A 21,716-nucleotide genomic window follows, 5' to 3' on the forward strand; every position below is an offset into this window, starting at 1 on the left:
CTTTAAAATTATTATAATAACTTCCATTTAAATTAAAATTAAACTTTATCCAAATTAAACTAATTTTCATGGCATCTGAGCTTCTAGATTGTCTTGAGTCAGAACATAACTTCAAAGTTTGAGGATTGAAAAAGCCACCCTTTACCGTGGTTGAATTAAAAGGAATCATTCGGTTGCTTTGATTCAGGCGAATTCTAAAATGAACTTCAGATCAGCTCAGTTATCAATCGAGATTGTAAATTGTTAAGCAAAATGATAATAATTGTAATTTATTTAACATTTTAATTTACATATCTTTACTTCATTTTCAATTGAAAAATTCCTCTGTTTGATCTCAAATTTGAAATAATATTGAATCACGATTTGAATTATAAATTTTCTATTAGGAAAAAAATATCCGTTTTGAACTCAAGAGAAATTATTCAAATCGCATAGATGATGATTAAAAAGAAAATATTCAATTTTATGTGACGCGTGATCAAAGTCATAGATAATTTTTTTTATATTCAAATTCTACCAATCATCGAAATATAAAGCTACAAAAGTTATAAAAAAAATCAGAGTTATAGGCTTCCAATAAAATTATGTTTGCAGAACACAAAAATGCAGAGTTGAAGAACAAAGCAAACTAATTAAAAATATTTCCAAAAAAATCATTGGTTCGATTATAAAGTTCTGTAAATTTATCCAAAAATTTAAATCAATTTACCGTCGGTAAAAATTATGTCGTTTTAGTAAGAACATTTGCAGATTCTAAAAATTAAAATTCGTTTCATGAGGAGCGAATGTGACACGTTATGAAAATGCTTCTAATAAAATTCTACTATGTCATTTTGTATATGAGACCTTCAGAGCCAAAGAGGAATAAGTGGCAAAATGGTCAATTTTGAGTTAATGATGCCAAACGATTCTCCATATTTCAAACTATATTTGGTGATTTTTTCGTATTTTAAGAAATTTTGTTACATATTTTTACATTTGAAAGAAAAATACAACTTTTCGAAAAAAATCTAAAAAATGGGCAAACACAACAATTTGAAAGCGTGTTTTCTCGAAATAAGCTTTTATGCACTTATACCCCTTTGGTTCCAAGGGCCTCATATCTATTCATTTCTCCTAACTTTCTATTCTCCTGTTATTTTCATAGTCTTGAAATGTTCTTACCAAAAGAAACATAACTTTCACCAATAAGGTCGATAAATTAAACAAACGAACATAACTAATGGTGATTAAATTCTTTATAAATTCAAATAGAGATGAAAAAGATAAATTTTTAGTCCCTAGGTTTTAGTGATTAACTTCTAAGCTTTGGGTGTTTTCAACCCGAATCTTTTCTCACATTTTTACAAATACTCCTCGTTTTAGTAATATGAAGTTTATAAGATTAAAAGTGAATCAGTTTTGACTTTAATCAATCATTGATAGTTGATTTAACTATCATTAATAATTGATTGATTAAAAAAACTGACTCTGAAATCGTTTTTTATACTTTACTAGCTGACCCGGTGTGCTTTGCTACACCTTTCAAAAACAAATGATATTTTCAGGAATAAGTCAAATTTCTAATATTTTGTTGGCATTCTATTAAATCAAATTATAACAAAATTCATAAGCAACCGCTATACAATGAGAACTGCAGCTGGAGTTTCGAATTGCAACACAAAGATGGCTTAAACTAATTTTCTGAATCTTGATCTATAAATAATCGTACCCATTTTTTTACGTTTCCGAAAATCCCCTTTTATCAAATAAAGTTCCATTGGTTGATAACTTTTTGAGCTTTACAACAAAATGTATATGGAGCCTCCTCTTTTCTTCCCCCTCTCTACACCGTAAAGCGTAAAAGTCTATAACAATCGTAGAAACATATCTCATAACCAAGTACCTTTCCATGCCATATTTGTTTCCATTTGTTGGCTTCGTTAGCATAAATTGAGAACTTATGCTAACAAAATTGTATTGGGCTCACTTCCCTCTTCCTATGTACTTACCCACTGAAAAGAGGATGGTGTGTCAGATAATCATCGAATTATCGGATTTTGTTAAAAAAAAGTTAAATGTAAGCTTTCCTCTTGTCAAATATGGTTTTATTTGCGTAGTAAATTCTTGGGTTATGCATAAACTTGAAAGGAAGTACCATCCCTCCTTCCGTTCTCCTCATTGAATGGAGGGGTAGGAACTTAATATTCATAAAAATATTTTTCGCACTCAAATACTTTTTTATGCAAATTTGGTTTCATTTGCTCTATTAATTCTCGAGTTATGCAAAAAAATGTATGGAAGCCCCCCTTTCCCCCTTTATATCTTTCCGTTGAAAAAAGGTGGGGCTTAAATTTATAATAGAAACATTCTCGTATCCAAATACCCTCACATGCCAAATAAGGTTCAATTTGCTCGATCAGCTCTCCAGTTATACTGAAAATTGTAAGGGAGTCATCCACCTTTTTGAAGGAGTGAGAGAAACCAAATATTCATAGAAACATTTATCGTACCCAAATACCATTCCATGAAGAATTTGGTTTCATTTGTTGTTGTAGTTATTGTGCTATGCAATAAAAATTGTATGAAATTTCCCTCCCTCTTTCCTTTCTCCCCGCTGGAAGAAGGAAGGGGTCTCAAACAATCATTAGAACATGTCACGTTCCCAAATATCCGCCCATGCCAAATTTGATTCCATTTGCTTGATTAGTTTTTGAGTTATGTAAGAAGTTAAAAAGATGGCACCTCCCCTCTTTAAATCTCCCTACTGAAAAAAGGGAAGGATCTAAAATAATCATAGAAATATTTTTCGGATCCAAATACCTTCCCATGCCAAATTTGGTTCCATTTGCTTTATTAGTTTTTGAGTTATGTAAAAAATATGAAAGAGGCCCCTCCCCCTTTCCACTGCAAAGAGGGAGGGGTCTCAAATAATCATTGAAATATTTTTCGTATCAAAATACCTTCCCATGCCAAATTTGGATCCAATGTCTTGATTACTTTTCGAGTTATATGAAAAATTGTAAGGTAGGCCCCCTCCCCCCTTTCTATCACCCCACTGAGAGGAGGGAGGGGTACTTTATATTCATTGAAATATTGTCCGTTCCCAAATACCACCCCATGCCAAATTTGATCCCATTTGCTTGATTGGTTCTCGAGTTATGCAAAAAATTGTCTTTTGTTTGGGAGGCCCCTCCCCCCCTTCCTGTTAGGGGGAGGGGTCTCAAACTATAATAGGAACCTTTCCCGGCCTCCAATACCCCCCACCTGCCAAGATTCACGTAAATCGGTTCAGTAGTTTCTGAGTCTATAGGGAACAGACAGAAAGACAGACAGACAGACAGACAGAAATTCATTTTTATATATATAGATTGAATTCAGGGATGATGATAATGCTGCGTGATCTAAAAAAAATAATAACAAGTATTTCTAACATTACTGAAGAAAGTTTGAAAAAAAATTATTGCGTTTTTTATATAATAAATTTTAAAAATATCTGTAATTCAATCTTGTTGATATTTTTATTTTGAATTCGTTTAAATTCTTTTATTTTACAGTATTGGGTAAAGTAAATAACTAGTCAACTTTTATAACTTTTTTCGCAGATGTCAAAATTGCCTGGGATCTTGAAAAAAGTTGATACAAACTTTTATCCTATTTTTTATTTTGTAATGTTTTAAAGTTTTGTCAGAAAAATTAAGAATTTTCTTAAATAGTTTTAATCTATATTAAAAAGTTTCAGGGAACGAAAATTGATCAAAATTATCTCTAAAATTCATTGGACCAAAGAAAACGGTCAATTTAAGGCATTGTGAAGTTTATCAAAATCCTCTTGAATGTGAGGTTGAAGAACAAGAAACACAAAATAAAATTGTGACTGAAATTGGTTTCTTGACTAATACTTTGTATCTGCATAAAATTTGTTGTGATATAAATATTTTTTTAAGTTATGAAAGTGATGAGTTATGAAGTTATGGATGATCTTGTTTACGTACCTACCCTTCTTAATAAAAACCAATTTCAAAGACGAGGTGTGGTTTTTTTGTATCAAGATTTGAGTTTTCAATACAAAAAGATTATTTAATTGTATATCGGAAATGACAGTTAAAAATAAGTTTAAATTCGTCTTAGGCCCAGAGTAATGTAGTACAAAAAAAACCGTCGGAAGTAAGCCAATTTTCTAACATGTTTGTTAACATTTATATTTAAACATTTTTCGGGATCAAATAATGTCACTTTACTACGGTAAATTCATTTCTTGAACTGAAAATTATACTTGGAAAAAATCTTCATGGCAGGAGTGGTTTAACCTCCCATTCGGCCTTGATATAGATAGATTTTCAAATTTTCATTGAAATTTAAAATTTTTGCAGAAACAAAAATATAAAAAATCATGTTTATCAAAATTCATGATGTATTATTAATTTTTGAAGGAATCTTAACACATTACAGACCGCGACAAATCTAAGTCGAAAAACACCGAAATTCGGCACTATATATCTCAGAAATAATTGAACTAAATTCGACAAATTTAGCTTCTTTAAGGTTACGGCAAATGTTGTGCTATGCTCAAAAACGTAAACGTGAGGCAAACTGGGCCCTTTCCGGGGGGGCAGAATGGGCGGCACTCTTTTAAATATAAGAGCACCCATAAGAGTGGTCCCAAATAAGGGCTAAGCTCCGGAATCAAAGCCTTTGGAAGCTTTAATCGTCCCTTGGCCTGTCAGAAGGCCCCATACAAAATTTAAGTTTATTTAGTGTAAACTCCAAAGGGTCGATCAAAAACGCTAAGGGTTGAATGAAAATTTGTCTTGTTATTCACAATCCATTTTTTTCCTTAATTTTATTTGTTTTTGTAGTTTGATCGTTTAAATAAACCTTGCTACTTCGCCGCGTGTTCCACACACAGAAAGAACCAAATATGGCACATGGCTAACATGCTTATCTATAATAAATAGTTTATGTAAAATATGTGGAAAGTGTGTGATGAAAATGCTAATTTTCTCACCGTCTAAAATTTTAAATTCTCGCAATGTATTTGTCACTAATTAAAGATAACATTCACCAATCTTCGTTAACCTTGGTTGAAACTAAACTCAAAAAATTTGATTATAGGATTTTTTCTCGAAACTTTGTTTCAAGCTTATAAAAATCAGGATTGCAACTCAATCTAGAAAAATATTTTTTATCTAACCAAATTTTAGTTTCTAGAAGTGCACAAAATCTACGAACTCAAGCCAACGGAAAACTAAACATCTCGATCAAGAACGTCGATAGCATTTATGTTACTGAGTAGCTGTTCCAGCGCACGATGATCGGTTCCGGCTAACTGTGAGACGTTCAGCAAGATCCGCCAAGATGCCACCCGTCGTTTTACGATAGGCTTGTAAAAGGTGATCGAGGCGAATGGAACACACTCTCCTACTACAGATACCTACATAAGAAAGCAGCTTTGCACCAGCCAGCCAGCAGTCATAAATTCTGCTTTCGGGAGCCGTTCATGGTGGAATTGTTTGTTGGGGAATGTTGTTTGACATGGCGGATTGGTATCTGCCGAGCGCAGCTGAGTTTGCGGCATTTTATTCGAAACAAAACCGATGTAAAACTACCGTTTCCTCTGCTCTTTTCCTGATCAGCAAAGTTTGGGGTGTTGTTCCGGAGGATGGAATTCTCATATCGAAACTTTTCCGATAGGCGGTTTTTACCTGTATGAGATGATAGCTTCAAATTTTACAGTTCAAAATTGTTATTCTACCTTCTAACGCGTGCCGCTTCAGCTCTCTTGCGTGTGGTGCGTACCGAAATAAGTTTGAAAAAGCGATTTTTAAAAGCTCTAATTTAGGCCCATAAATCGAACCCGCCCAGCTCATTAATCTTGAGCTCTAAGGTGAACTCTCTATAAACCTATCAATTTCATTGCGTATTGATGTGAGCACTTGTGGCTTTATGGATCCGCACGCTTCTCAACAATTCAGCTCGTAATACTCAACCAAACCATATAATTATCACCTGGTAGCAGCTTCTATTTGGCTTAGTCTTTCATCCACTCAAGTGCGTTACCTGTTGCGGTCGGGTTCCACTTGAATCATTGATCCTGGAGTTTTTTTCTCTAAGATAGATAAAAAACCTTGATTAAGTCATTTCTTTACGTCCCACAAACTCGCAAAACCCTTGCTAGAGACAGATCATTATGGCTTGTCGAACACGATTCATAACCGGCCACGGGTCATAAGTTTTCAAATATTGCGCTTCCATATTCCGCGCAGTCAGCTCCCAAAAAGAAATAAGAAAAAAATCTTCAGTAAGCGGGAAGCGGAAGGCGGAACGCTGCTTCCGAAACTCGACAGTCCGGTGTTTTTTCCCCACCATACTTCCTAATTCAGACGTCTTTAGGTTCGAACAACATTCATTCAACACGAAAGGTTCTGACTCCGATTGAATTTTGATCTGGCGTTCGCATAATTTGCTCGGCACGCATGTTTTACAAAATGATCTAAACTTGTTTTCGGGGTGAATTATTTTTCTAATGAATATTCTTCGATCAAACCTCCAAAACTCGGAAAATACTGAATTGATTTGAACTACTTTGGCGGCATCCATAAATTACGTAACGCAAAAATTACACTTTTTTTACCCCCTCCTCCCCGTATGTCACAAATTGTAACGCTTCGACGTACCCCCCTATGAAAATTACGTAACGCTGAAAATTACCCCCCCCCACATCTTCTCATGATTTTGAATGCTGATTTTCGAAGGTAAAAAAATATTTCAACATAAACGTTCTTAAAAACGGAATTAATATCGATCTATCCAAATCGCTTCTTAGTACTCATTGATGATAACTCTCTCATAAAATAAATATTGATTGTCTTGTTATGAGTTGCTCTTTGCTTGTAAACTGAGGAGCTACCTTGTTTACTTTAATTTGTTCAAGAACCCTAACTTGTTATGCGAAATATATTCCACTAAGTAATATTCGTCGCAAGGAATCGCCGCAAAAAAATAGTAAAATTTACTTCTTAAGGTTGAATTGAGTTCTAGGGGGTAAATGTACCCAAATGTAGGGTTTTTTTCAACGGTTATTTCACGGATATCTAATACACCTTTCAAGAAATCTATTTCAGAATCTTTAAAGAGGAAAGATTACAAACCAGTTTCAATCATGTTGAAGCTTACAAATTTTAAACTGATTTTGGTTTGCATATAATTCTGCCAAAATTGCATGACATAAAATCGTTACGTAGCGATGAGCATACCTCCCCCCCTTCCCTACGTCACAATTCGTAACGTTCGAGCCAACCCCTTCCCCCCCCCCTAGGAGCGTTACGTAATTTATGGATGCCCCCTTGGCAAGTGATGATATTGGAGGCCAGAGAAGGTTCCTATACAGTAAACAAAAATTACCGAGTTCGTTATTTTTGTGGAACTGTGGAACTTGGTTTTCAATTCGGTATTTTTGTTCATGGCAGAGAAAAATTATCGAAACTCGGCTAAAATCATCTGTCAAAACATTGACCATGATCAACGTGATAGCACGTTGAATTACCGAAGAACCCAGTAGTGTTTACCGAAATACCTGTAAATATTACCGGAAGGTCGGTAATGTTCAACCGAAAACCTGGATGCTCGGTAATATATAGCGCACAACCGATAGAGTTTACCGAAAAACCTGAATTATTACCGAGAAACTTGTTGTTCTAAACGAAACACCTGTAATCATAACCGATATGTCGGTAACCTTGACCGAAATACCGTTATTTTTTATCGAAAAGCTTTAAAAGTTCGATAATTTTCACCGAATTACCGGTATTTGTTTAGTACCCGCCTTTGATTACTACTGAAATAACTGTGTTTTAAAGAATTTGTTTCTTCAACGAATGTAGATGATTTAAAAAAAAAATTATACAAACATTTTAATGCTCTTGGCCATTTTTAAATTTGTTTTGATTTACTTTGAATTTTCTTTTGCGAAAATCTACTTCGGGGCCGCCATTTTCTGGCAAACGATAGTCTAATTTGTCGTTCCCCTAAATTCGAGCCTTCTCTGGGACAAAGTTGCCGAAATCACAGAAAAATCTCATATTTTGGATTTTCAATATTGGATTATCTTTGAATTGGAAAATATGAATAATTCGGTAATAATAATCGATTTTACTTGAGAAAAATGTAAAAAAGACGCAATTTGACAAGACTTTTGAATGAAATTGATGAAAAAAGCATCATAGAAAACCGTCTCAGAATGTTCGGGAAAAATCACAGAAAGTAATAATTTTTGTTCGTTTGAACACAGAATTTTAATCGGTAGCCTCGCTCTGGGACAGCTAATCTGCAGATCTCTTGGCCTCAAAAAGTTTTGCCACGTGTTTGGTTTGCCTCAACAGAAGACAAATGTTTTAATCACTCGAGAACCGACTAAGCAAATGGTACCAAATTTGGCATGGAAGAATCTTTGGAGGCTCTGTTGTATTTTGTTCACATAACTCAAGAACTTATCAAGCAAATGGGATATTTGTCACCTTTCCCTCTTTCCTATGGGGTGGCAGCAATGTGGGAGAGGGAATCTGTTATGATTTTCTGCATATCTGGAAAACTAATCGAGCAAATGAAACCACATTTGGCATGGGAAGGTATTTGGGTACGAGAAATGTTTTTATGATTATTTTAGACCCCTCTATCCTTGCAATAGGGAAAAAAGATTGGGAAGGAGGACTCCCATACAATTTTTGAATTACTGGAGAACAAATCAAGCATATGGAATCAAATTTAGTATGGGAGGATTAATGTTTACGTTACATTGAGAAAATAGAAAGCCAGTTTTTAATGAAAAACTCGAGAACTATTCGAGAAAATTGAACCACATTTCGTATGAAATGGTCTTTTCTAATGATATTTAGTAACATTCCTTCCTACCTGTGGGGAAATAGAAAAGGGAGAGGGCTTCCTTACAATTTTTCCTATCTTTTTTGAACAAATCAAGCAAATGGATACACATTTGGCATGGGAAGTGGAACAAGAAATGATTATATGATCATTTGAGACTCCTTCCTTCTTCCAGTGGGGATATAACGAAGAACACTTACACTTTCTTTCTGCACTACTCGAGAACTTACCTAAATATTAAAAAATGCTAAAGGAATCATATTTTAAAAGAGAGATTGTTTGCGTTCGAATATTTGGCATAACCTGAAAACTTTTCTAACAAGAGGAGCCAAATATGTTTGTGAGCCCTTCCCACTTTGAAAAAGGAGAGGGTACAGAATTCATACAATCAAAGGACACAGTTGAGCTTAAATTAAAGAACACAAGAAGCTAAAAATTTCAGCTACTGAAAAACATATTAAGGGATCAAGTTTCAGTAATTAATATGAAATCATTTTCATATAGCAATTCGGAACTCCAGCTGCAGTTTTCATTTCAATGTGGTTGCCTCTGAATAATGTTGAAATTGGATTTAAAATGATAAAAAAAAACAAAATTATAATAATTTTTACATATTTCATTTATTTTTGGAAGGTGCAGCACAGCAAAACAGGTCAGCTAGTGAAAAATATGGCAAAAAATCAAAAGTCGCAACAATTACAAAAATTTAAAAAATATTCAAAAAAAAACGAATATTACAAAAACAATACGAATTTATAAAAATGTCTCCTATTAACATCCATAGAATTCAGAGAGGTAAAGACTAAGGGTAGAGAAAGTAAAGAGAGCCAAGGAACTAAAGAGAGTAAGGAGAGCGAAGACAGTAAAGAGCAATGAATAAACTCTGCAATAAAATAGCATAACAAATTCCCACATATTCCTCCAATTATCTTGTGCTTTCCTAAAATTTCTCATCAAAATCTTTCAGCTTTCCCAAGTTCTATCACACCATTCCCGGCAAGGCTCTATTTGCCAATTCGGTACGAAATATAGAAAAAAAAGAACAGTATAAGTAAATTCAGCTAGCAAAAAATCTCAACAGTGACTGGCGCAGCTATTAGATGCAATCGTCATCGACCGTAAAACTAGCACCTTCATAAAAGTGTAAACGAATAAATTCGGCAAACATTTATTGCGCCGCCGGGCTCCCCCCCTTCTATAAAAGCTGGACGACGACGGGCTCTCGACTCTATTATTTACGATAAGCCAATTGCTTCGAAGCGAATTGCGGGCGATATCCGGAACCCCGGGAAAATAAGCTTCATATCAGCTTCGCGATTAGCCTCGGCTGGTTGGCGAAGGGTCTGTAAAATTTGGACAGTGAACTCAACTCAACTCAGATTTCGGGAGAGCTGATGTGGTGGGGAGCAAATTTGAATCTTATCTGGCACATGTTGAGAGGTCGCTCTCTCGGGGCATTTGCCAAACGTCTCAATTTCATCTGCAGCTCACACGACGAGTTTTATGACGCGGCGGCCGTTTTTATGTTCGACGGAATGATAATATTTTTTACGATACGATTGGGTGTTCGCATCTCCGGCCGGCGACGGGAACTAGGAAATTCCACGAATCCACAGATGGAATCCAACGCAACGCAATTTTTCCGGGTTATATAATTTTGATTATCGCAGGTCTCAGCCGACGCGCCGCTGGTTCTCCTCTCGTCTCAGTCGGTCGGGAAAAAGATATTGGACCGAGAAGTTTTCCAAACGTTTTTTTTGCGAGTACCTCCTGGGAACGGACCCACTGATTTTCGGCAACGATCACGACGGTGTAAATTGTGCGAAACTTCAAATTGAGCGCAGATTTGGGAATGTTTTGTACATAATAAAAGTTTATGGGATCCTCCGTTGCTATTTTTTTTCTGTGCGTGGCTGTAAATTTTTTTTTTTACCTTTTTCAGAATTGGATGACTTTTTTTGCTTTGATCGTACATCAGTCAAAACAGGACTCGGAAACATGTGAACCAGGCCATGACTAGAGTTTATGGGATCTAATTGACAGGAACGTTTCAAGTTTTGGTCCAGCAATCCAGCACATAGTTAAGCGATTATTCTAATTTTCTTTTCCCATATGCAGCCATCGATAAACGATAAGGATGACCTTAAAAGTTGTAAACGTTCTTCATGGGTAAATGTGTTAGGCCGGAGTTGTCAGGTCAGGCTTGAGCACATTTTTAAAGTTGCGAATATTACTTGTGGCCGAAAAACCGGGCAAGTTCAACAACCGATAAGTTTTCAACTTCCCCGACACATTCATTTTGACAAGCAATGCAAACAAAATAAGCTCCCAGAAGCTCACCTCAGAGAAGGTCCAAGGTCCAACTTCCTGGGCCAGCAGACGGCTCATCTCGATCGCGTGTTCCGAAATGCAGATTAGTGAAAATGAATATCTTACACCAGTTGCATCGGCTGTCGTTGCCTGTCGGCGAAATACGTTTTAGTTGGCTGGACCCGCAGTTCGTCACATTGTTGCGCAAAAAATTGATGTATTTTTGTAGTTTTTTTTTTTTGGTTTTTGAGTGCACTTTGCGCAATCACCAGAGAACCTTTTAACGGTGCAGCTACATGATTTCAACACTTTGTTTCCCACTATTATTATTTGGAGTAACCTACTCTGAAACAAGGAAATTTTCCGGAATATGATTGAAAATCATAAATAAATTTTTATATTTAAATTGGATTCGCCTTTAAAAGCAAGCCGAGATATCTTAGAAATGAAAATATCCTAGAAACTCTAGTAACAGCAAATGTTATGACGGTCGCCTAGGAGAGCCCCTCAAGATCCCAAGATCACGATAAGCACCCAGCTAATTTGCTGTTCTTCAAACTTTGGCATATCCGATTGTGTGACTTCTACAGGTTTAAGCCAATTTTGCAAGCAAAACATTCAGGTGTGATGTTCTGTTACTTCTGCCTGCTCTCAAACTCAACTCCAAGTTGGTTAAGGTTGGGAATTGGTGGAAGGAACGTGTACGGTATTGTTATGCAAATTACTACCAGTAGCAGTCAATTTGAGGCAACACATTGTTTCAGAATTGTGTCTAATAAGCGCAACCCAAGAGCAGGGTACTTGACTCCTCAAGATCTCGGTTGTTAAATCTTGAAGGTACCGAACTTAGTTATTATAATTTCATGTGTAGTTGAACGATTCCAGTAACTCATCAACAGATCTTTGTCGGTGAAAAATGGAAACTCTCATAAGAATTTTTATCATCGATAGAAAACATCCGTAATCGAAAAAACTGTTTGGATTCTTGTGATAATGTGATTCTGTTATTTGCTGAATTCCTAGGTTTAAATCACATAAAAACACTACATTTCAGTAAGATTGACGACTTTAAAAAATTGTTTTTAAGAAGTTGTTTCATATAAGGCGGGAACAAGAATCAAGTTTTTTTATTTCACCCCCTTGTTTAAATATTTTTGAAAAACCCAAAGGGGAAAAACTAAATTTTAAAAATCTTTGTGAAAAATTCTTAAAACTGTTGAAAAAGTTGCTCGGCGATTTCAGTCTAAAATATAATGAAACGATGTTTTTTTACTACATCCGACGTTTCAGCATGTTTATTTTGCCTCTTTCAAGGAATATTACGAGTTGGAAAAAGTTTACAAAAATTTCGATTCATTATTATATCAGCTAGCTGATATCAAAATTAATCCAGATTTTCGTAAACTTTTTCCAACTCACATATTTCTTGATAAAGGTAAAATAAAGATGCCGAAACGTCAGATGTAGTAAATAAACACCGTTTTATGATTTTTTGAGACTGAAATCGCCGAGAAACTTCGTGAAACTCCCCGTCGTGGTGTTTCAACTTTAAGTGGCAAATGAAGAGTTTGAAATTTGTAATAGCCTACGTAAGAGGCATCTTTTCATAAAATCACAGATCCACCATTATCTATAAGAAACCATTAAAGTCATGTATGTAGGTTTATGCCCAAGATTTGAACGGTTATCGTTATTACAATTGTTAACGAGCTTTGATCACCGCTAATTCTTATTGGCTTTTCTAGTTGATGCTTTTCGGTGAATTTGAAATCAAATACAAACAATTCTTTTGACGTTTCGGCCTACTACCTTCAGCCATCCTCAGAAAACTATATTTTAAACAAAAAACTTAAATTAATACAAAAAATTCTTCACAATATTTCATCACAATTTCACTGCACTTTTGCACTTACGATTTGTATCGCCGCGTGCTTCCTGAACGGCTGTCTTACTTGATTTAAGTCCGGTTTTGAATCGCTTCTAGCAGCTGGCGTCTATCATTCCCGGTGTCGTCGTGATGTTGTTTGTTGTCGTCGTGTTCGGTGACGTCGTTTTTGAATCCGTCGTTTTAGTTGCGAATTGTGGCGTCTCTCTTAGTTTTTTAATAATAGAGCTATATATTTTAGAAATTTCAATCGAATCTTGCTTGATGTTTACTGTTCTTCCTTTTTTGAGTTTTATGTGTAGTGTTTCAGCTGTTTTTCGTTTTCCTTCTTGGTTTACTCTTTCTAAAATATATGCTTTGTCGAAATTAAACTTATGGTTCTGTTCTATGGCATGTTGTGTCAATCCTGTGGCTCTGGTGTTTTGTTTGAGACTCGTTTTATGATTTTTAATCCTTTTTTCCAGAGTTTGAGATGTTTGTCCACAGTATTCTTTCCCGCATTCACAAGGAATTGAATATACCACATTTGTCTGTTTTAATTTTGGAATTTGGTCTTTCGTTTTTGTGAATAAACAGGTTTTAATTTTGTTGATTGGTCTCGAGGATGCAATTATGCCATGATTTTTCAGTACTCTACTAACTTTTTCACTCAATCCAGGAATGTATGTTAGTGAGACGTATTTTCCTAGATTTTCCGTAGTGCTGTTGCTTAGCGAGTTGTAAATAGCATCTACCCTCTTTTTTAAAATATATTTGATAAATTCATCTGGGTAATTATTTAAATGAAGTATTTTACTGACTTTATTGATGCTCATTTCACGTTTTTCAACGTCGCTAAGTTTCAGTGCCCGGTCAATCAATGCAATCGCTGTGTTCTTTTTGTGTATATATGGACTTTCTGAATAATAATCCAAATATCTTCCGTTTTCTTGTTTGGTGTACCAGTTTTTCTCAATCTTTCCCTGACACCTAGAAAGTTTGAGATCCAAGAAACGCAATGAGTTTTCAGTTTCTTTTTCCAGCGTAAATTTTATGCTTGGGCATTGACCGTTAAATTCGGCTAGCACGCAATCTATGTCGTTTTCATAACCTACTATCAAACAGTCATCGACGTAGCGTTTATACATCACGAGGTTGATACCTTTATCTCGTAGGCATTGGATGGCGGTTTCCTCGAGTTGTTCCATCAAGAGAGACGCTACTACCGGGGATAGAGGAGAGCCCATCGGTGTGCCAAAAGTTTGCTCGAAGATTTTACCATTGTACTGAAAAAACGACGCTCCAAGTATTGTGTGAAGGGCGCGTTTGAATTCAGTCCATGGTATCGGCGTGTAATCGCTAATTTCCCGCCACTTTTGTTCAATTATATCGTACACATTTTGAACTGGTACGTTCGTGTAGAGCGACACGACGTCCAGCGAGTAAATAATGCAACCCTCAGGGACCCGAACATTGGTGATCTCCGACGCGAAGTCGAAGCTACTACGCACGTGGTGTTTCGTTTTGCCGACGACGTTTTGTAGCACGTTGGCAAGAAACTGAGCCATTCGGTACGTAGCTGACCCCACTGTCGACACTACCGGTCGAAGCGGGCGGTCTTCTTTATGAATTTTAGGAAGACCGTAAATCCTCGGTGGAGGGCAGTTGAACAATTTTAATTTGTTTTTTGTGTAAGTGGAGATGTATTTATTTTCGTGCCACGAGTCCAACATAGTGTTGATGCGTTTGAGTATCTTTTCTGTTGGATCTGTGGCTAGGGGAGTGTACGTTGTTGTGTCACTTACCATAGCTGTCATTTTTTCGCTGTACTCGCTTGCTAGCATCACGACGGTTTTATTTCCTTTGTCCGCCTTGGTGATGATTACTTCGTTGTGTTCTCGGAGAAATTTTCGGCTACGCACGATGTCTTTATGGATCCAATCGTTGTTTTTGGCGCGCGGTTGGTTTTGGAAGTCGACGTAGTTGTTGATCATCGTCGCGATGCTGGATCTGATGTCGTCTGCGTCGGGTTTTTGTTTTATTGCGCTCTCAACGTCGGCGATGAAAGCAACGTATGGTATGTTTGTTCTTGGTTGGATGTTGTAATTGGGCCCAAGGAGCAGCGCTCGTTCCAAATAGTCGGGAATTTCCACGGTTGTTGTGTTTTCAATCCACTCAGCTTGGACCGCTGTCTCTAGGATTTTCTTCTTTTTCAAAAAATCCAGTTTTCGGGTTTCTTTCTTTTTGCTTTCATTAAACACGGTGGTTGTTCTTTTCGTGACCATTTCTTTTACATTTTGCCAATCCTCAGCATCCAGTAGGCAAAAAAAAAAAAAAGAAAGAAACCCGAAAACTGGATTTTTTGAAAAAGAAGAAAATCCTAGAGACAGCGGTCCAAGCTGAGTGGATTGAAAACACAACAACCGTGGAAATTCCCGACTATTTGGAACGAGCGCTGCTCCTTGGGCCCAATTACAACATCCAACCAAGAACAAACATACCATACGTTGCTTTCATCGCCGACGTTGAGAGCGCAATAAAACAAAAACCCGACGCAGACGACATCAGATCCAGCATCGCGACGATGATCAACAACTACGTCGACTTCCAAAACCAACCGCGCGCCAAAAACAACGATTGGATCCATAAAGACATCGTGCGTAGCCGAAAATTTCTCCGAGAACACAACGAAGTAATCATCACCAAGGCGGACAAAGGAAATAAAACCGTCGTGATGCTAGCAAGCGAGTACAGCGAAAAAATGACAGCTATGGTAAGTGACACAACAACGTACACTCCCCTAGCCACAGATCCAACAGAAAAGATACTCAAACGCATCAACACTATGTTGGACTCGTGGCACGAAAATAAATACATCTCCACTTACACAAAAAACAAATTAAAATTGTTCAACTGCCCTCCACCGAGGATTTACGGTCTTCCTAAAATTCATAAAGAAGACCGCCCGCTTCGACCGGTAGTGTCGACAGTGGGGTCAGCTACGTACCGAATGGCTCAGTTTCTTGCCAACGTGCTACAAAACGTCGTCGGCAAAACGAAACACCACGTGCGTAGTAGCTTCGACTTCGCGTCGGAGATCACCAATGTTCGGGTCCCTGAGGGTTGCATTATTTACTCGCTGGACGTCGTGTCGCTCTACACGAACGTACCAGTTCAAAATGTGTACGATATAATTGAACAAAAGTGGCGGGAAATTAGCGATTACACGCCGATACCATGGACTGAATTCAAACGCGCCCTTCACACAATACTTGGAGCGTCGTTTTTTCAGTACAATGGTAAAATCTTCGAGCAAACTTTTGGCACACCGATGGGCTCTCCTCTATCCCCGGTAGTAGCGTCTCTCTTGATGGAACAACTCGAGGAAACCGCCATCCAATGCCTACGAGATAAAGGTATCAACCTCGTGATGTATAAACGCTACGTCGATGACTGTTTGATAGTAGGTTATGAAAACGACATAGATTGCGTGCTAGCCGAATTTAACGGTCAATGCCCAAGCATAAAATTTACGCTGGAAAAAGAAACTGAAAACTCATTGCGTTTCTTGGATCTCAAACTTTCTAGGTGTCAGGGAAAGATTGAGAAAAACTGGTACACCAAACAAGAAAACGGAAGATATTTGGATTATTATTCAGAAAGTCCATATATACACAAAAAGAACACAGCGATTGCATTGATTGACCGGGCACTGAAACTTAGCGACGTTGAAAAACGTGAAATGAGCATCAATAAAGTCAGTAAAATACTTCATTTAAATAATTACCCAGATGAATTTATCAAATATATTTTAAAAAAGAGGGTAGATGCTATTTACAACTCGCTAAGCAACAGCACTACGGAAAATCTAGGAAAATACGTCTCACTAACATACATTCCTGGATTGAGTGAAAAAGTTAGTAGAGTACTGAAAAATCATGGCATAATTGCATCCTCGAGACCAATCAACAAAATTAAAACCTGTTTATTCACAAAAACGAAAGACCAAATTCCAAAATTAAAACAGACAAATGTGGTATATTCAATTCCTTGTGAATGCGGGAAAGAATACTGTGGACAAACATCTCAAACTCTGGAAAAAAGGATTAAAAATCATAAAACGAGTCTCAAACAAAACACCAGAGCCACAGGATTGACACAACATGCCATAGAACAGAACCATAAGTTTAATTTCGACAAAGCATATATTTTAGAAAGAGTAAACCAAGAAGGAAAACGAAAAACAGCTGAAACACTACACATAAAACTCAAAAAAGGAAGAACAGTAAACATCAAGCAAGATTCGATTGAAATTTCTAAAATATATAGCTCTATTATTAAAAAACTAAGAGAGACGCCACAATTCGCAACTAAAACGACGGATTCAAAAACGACGTCACCGAACACGACGACAACAAACAACATCACGACGACACCGGGAATGATAGACGCCAGCTGCTAGAAGCGATTCAAAACCGGACTTAAATCAAGTAAGACAGCCGTTCAGGAAGCACGCGGCGATACAAATCGTAAGTGCAAAAGTGCAGTGAAATTGTGATGAAATATTGTGAAGAACTTTTTGTATTAATTTAAGTTTTTTGTTTAAAATATAGTTTTCTGAGGATGGCTGAAGGTAGTAGGCCGAAACGTCAAAAGAATTGTTTGTATTTGATTTCAAATTCACCGAAAAGCATCAACTAGAAAAGCCAATACGTTATTACAATTGCATAAAGTAAACATGAATAATCAACAAATGCTTCGAAAGAAGTGTTCATAACTACCGCGTATCTAGAAAAATGTTGGGTTAATACGAACAATGCTTTGTGTGTTGGTGAAATTATTTGAAAAAAAATCACTCAACTAAAATCTGTCAAAAACAACATTTTATCTCAATTGGCATTTGATGCAAAAATAGCAATATTTCTATCACATGCGGCTGAAATAGAAACAGTGCTGTAAAAAAATACAACGCCCAAAGATCTTGAAAACATTTTTGCATTGTAAAATTTTTTAAATGTCAAAATTTCTACCACTTTTTCCCAACACCAGTGAACTTGCTCTTGACCAGATTAAAACAAACCAGAGGTACCAGGTCGTTTTGTAAAAAATCAGAACATTGCGGAGAAAAAAATAAGGATATTTCAGTTGTTGAGTTGCTAACTGTTGAGTTAGCAAAAAGCTAAATTTACTTGATTTTAGTAATAAAAAAGGTCAGCCGCTTTGTTCACAGACACCAGCCGCCGAGCCATTTGGGAGAAAAATAAAAAGCTGTCGCGATTAAGTGCGGTTCCGGATGTTCGTTGCTGGTGATTCTTGTGGTGGCCAACTCCACGACTAAATGGTAGCTGAATCGACACCGGATTTTTACAGGTAAGGTCCGATCTTAAAGTATTTAGATTCTACAACTTTTTAATTTCTAATTAGTGTGTTTGTTTTTTTTTTCCTTCCAGGTTCAAACTGCAACATGAAACCCGCAACAGTCCGGCAATGGAGAAGGACCACAACTGGAATTTAAACAAGCTGCATCCGGAAAACATCCCGGTGCTTTCTTTCACGAAGATGGAATGGCATTTCGCACGTCAGTAGGTGCGTTCCCAGGATCGGAACTTCCGTTTTACGAAAAGTGTGAAAAAAATATTTAAAAATATGAATAATAAATTACAAGTGAATGAAATTTGTGTATTCCATTCAATATTCAAACATTCCCCTGATTCTCCAGAGAAAAAATAAAGATTTATTCAAAAAATATTGCTGAATTGATTGCTAAGTTTCTAGCTGGTCAAATTTGAGCAAAATTTTGCTAAATTCCGGCCTCGAAAATTTTGTGTGTAAATCGTCGCAAATGTATTGCTACACGGTCTCTCGCAACACTGACAAAATTTTCGGGGCAATACCGCCCGATGGCAGTGCGACACCAGGTCAAAACCAGTGTAAAACAAACGAGATTACACTGATTAAAACTGGAAGCGAGCCATAGAACAAATGCACAGAGAATGCTTTTTCCAGCTGTTTGCTGACTCGAAATCATTGCGACACATTCAACAGGGCATAACTTTTTTTACGATTGCGTAAAAATCGACCAAGTTTTGCACAATTTCTCATTGATGTGTATTGTTTACATGCTGTCATACTCGAAGTCGTGTTTTTCGATTCAACGAAAATGGAGGTGAACCAACGCGAGTCGAGAGAACACATTCTTTCCAAACACCTGGAATTTCCTGACCGGTCGCACCGGCAGTTGTTGAACATTTATACACGGAAAATAAAAAAAAGGTAAAATTTACCTTTTTGCGAGGTGAATTTTTTCCACCCCTCTTTCGAGGTAAATTTTACCTTTTTTTCATTCACCTAGCATAAAGGTAAATTTTACCTTTTTTCAATTTACCTATCAAAAAGGTAAATTTTACCTTTTTCGCATTCACCTAGAAAAATAGTAAATAACACCGCTTTCCCATTTACTGATTTAAAAGGTAAATGCTGGTTGGTTTAATTGTTTTCTTCAATAAGAATTAAAAAAATACAAAATTCTTTCAAAAATGATATTTATTGGAGATAAATAGGGACTGGTAATTCGGCTTCGCGTTCTTCTGAGCCGCTATGGCCGCTGAATCGACCTGCGTTGCATACATTCATGGCCTCCTCCGTTCGACTAATTCGGTCAGGTTCGGCTTTTCCGGCTGGAGGATGACGTGGAATACACCTCAAAGCTCTATGGGCCGATCTGAAACAAAATCAATAGTATTATGACGAAAACCAGCACAACTAAATGATATTTAAGAACACTTACCATTCTATTCCGATTTTTACATATTAGGCACAAAGCAAAACTTGTTCCTAGAATGACAAAACAGCTTAACCTCAATGAACGGGTTCGGCGAATATTTATTTTTTTTTAAGAAGAATTGTACCGTTTTGTTTAGCTCAATCCAGGTCAATTACACCTCGCTACGAGGTAAGTTTTACCTTATTCGGATTTACCTTTTTTCTAGGTGAATTATACGTTTTTATCGAGCTCAATACAGGTGAACTTCACCTCGCTACGAGGTAAGATTTACCTTTTTTCTCGGTGAATTGTACCTTTTTTCCAACCTCGATTCAGGTAAATTTTACCTCATTGTGAGGTAAGTTTCACCTCGAAGAGGTAGAAGTTGCCTTTTTGGCTTTCACGAGCGTTCACTTTTGCTAACTCGGTAAATTTTACCTTTTTATTATTTTCCGTGTAATTCAACCGTCTCCAGAGTGTTGAAGCGAGAGTTGACGTTGGACAACGGCAAAGGAGCTGGAAGAAAACCGGGACCGGAGAACAAAAAGAAGCGGATGGTTTAAGCAAATCCCAACGTCTCAAGCCGTGATTTGGCTAAAAAGATCGCCATGTCGCAGAGCTACGTCCAGAATGCAAAGAAGAGATCTCGACTACATACATACAAGGTACAGAATTTTGTTACATTTGATTTATTTTGTAATATTTGACTTGATACACAGCAAGAAAAAATCGTGTAAATTTAGATCGAAAACGATGCACGAAAACGGAACATCGATTTTGATATAAAATTCTACCACGGTGTATTTTTCTCAACAATGTAATTTTTGAGGCGTGTAAATTTAGATCAAAAACAATGCACGAAAACGGATGACATAAACCGTCGTGTAAAAATACACAATTATGTAAATTTCAAAACATATTAGCGTTAATATTACAAATCTTTTTTAAATAATCAGATTTTGGGAGTTGATACACAGCAAGAAAAAATCGTGTAAATTTAGATCGAAAACGATACACGGAATCGGAACATCGATTTTGATATAAAATTCTACTACGGTGTATATTTTTCAACAATGTAATTTTTGAGGCGTGTAAATTTAGATCGAAAACAATGCACGAAATCGGATGACATAAACCGTCGTGTTAAAATAAACAAGGATTTAAATTTCAAAATACACCAGCGTTAAAATTACAAAGCTTTTTTAAATAATCAGGTCTTTGGTGATGTCTATGGAGAATTACGCCACATGTGTCGTTTTATTTAACATATATTTCCGATATTTTGCATACAAAAATAAAAGCACCCACCATCACAGCTGGAATTGTGGTTGTTTCCGATAATCCCCAGCACTGCCGTAATCTGGCAATCTGACGTATGCGCCAGCGAGGAAAATTTTCAGTACGGCGGTTTTTGCAAAATCCTTTTTTTATTGAGCCTCCGAGCAAATTTCTATAATCAAATCTGTACACTATGTGTTTAAACGATGACAAAATATGGCCAAATACATAATTTGTGGAAAAAGGTTTATTAACGGAAGTTATGTTACCAACGTCATTTTGTTGTGGAAACAGCTATTATTTTTCACTGTTTCCAAGACCAAATGACGTACATCCATCGTAGCATGCGACAAACCATTTCCAGATATTTTCTTTCACAATCAGTCAAATATTCGCGGCTCGTGGAGCTGTATCTGAACCAAAAAAAATGGAGTTTATAGCTGAGTACGGTAGCATGAGCGAGGGTAAGCCTGAGGATAATTCGGTAATAGAACAGGTGCCTGGACTAACGATGTGTATTCTTCAATAGGTTATCCAACTTTCGCGAATGGAACATTTCAAAGACGTCATATTTTCCAAGCGAATCGTTGCTGTGTTTGTTTCTTGCAAAAAGAAAGTCCGCACTAAAACGCGTCATTCATT

At 36.6% G+C, this 21,716-nt stretch overlaps 1 protein-coding gene across 1 annotated transcript in view; it reads right to left on the bottom strand.

The window, feature by feature from the left end:
* The window catches only part of LOC129746297 (protein apterous), a 225,754-nt gene that overhangs the window by 141,865 nt on the left and 62,173 nt on the right, over nucleotides 1-21,716 (bottom strand). The gene's annotated exons all lie outside the window — the stretch shown is intronic.

This window comes from Uranotaenia lowii, chromosome 2, assembly GCF_029784155.1.
Source record: "Uranotaenia lowii strain MFRU-FL chromosome 2, ASM2978415v1, whole genome shotgun sequence".
Taxonomy (NCBI): domain Eukaryota; kingdom Metazoa; phylum Arthropoda; class Insecta; order Diptera; family Culicidae; genus Uranotaenia; species Uranotaenia lowii.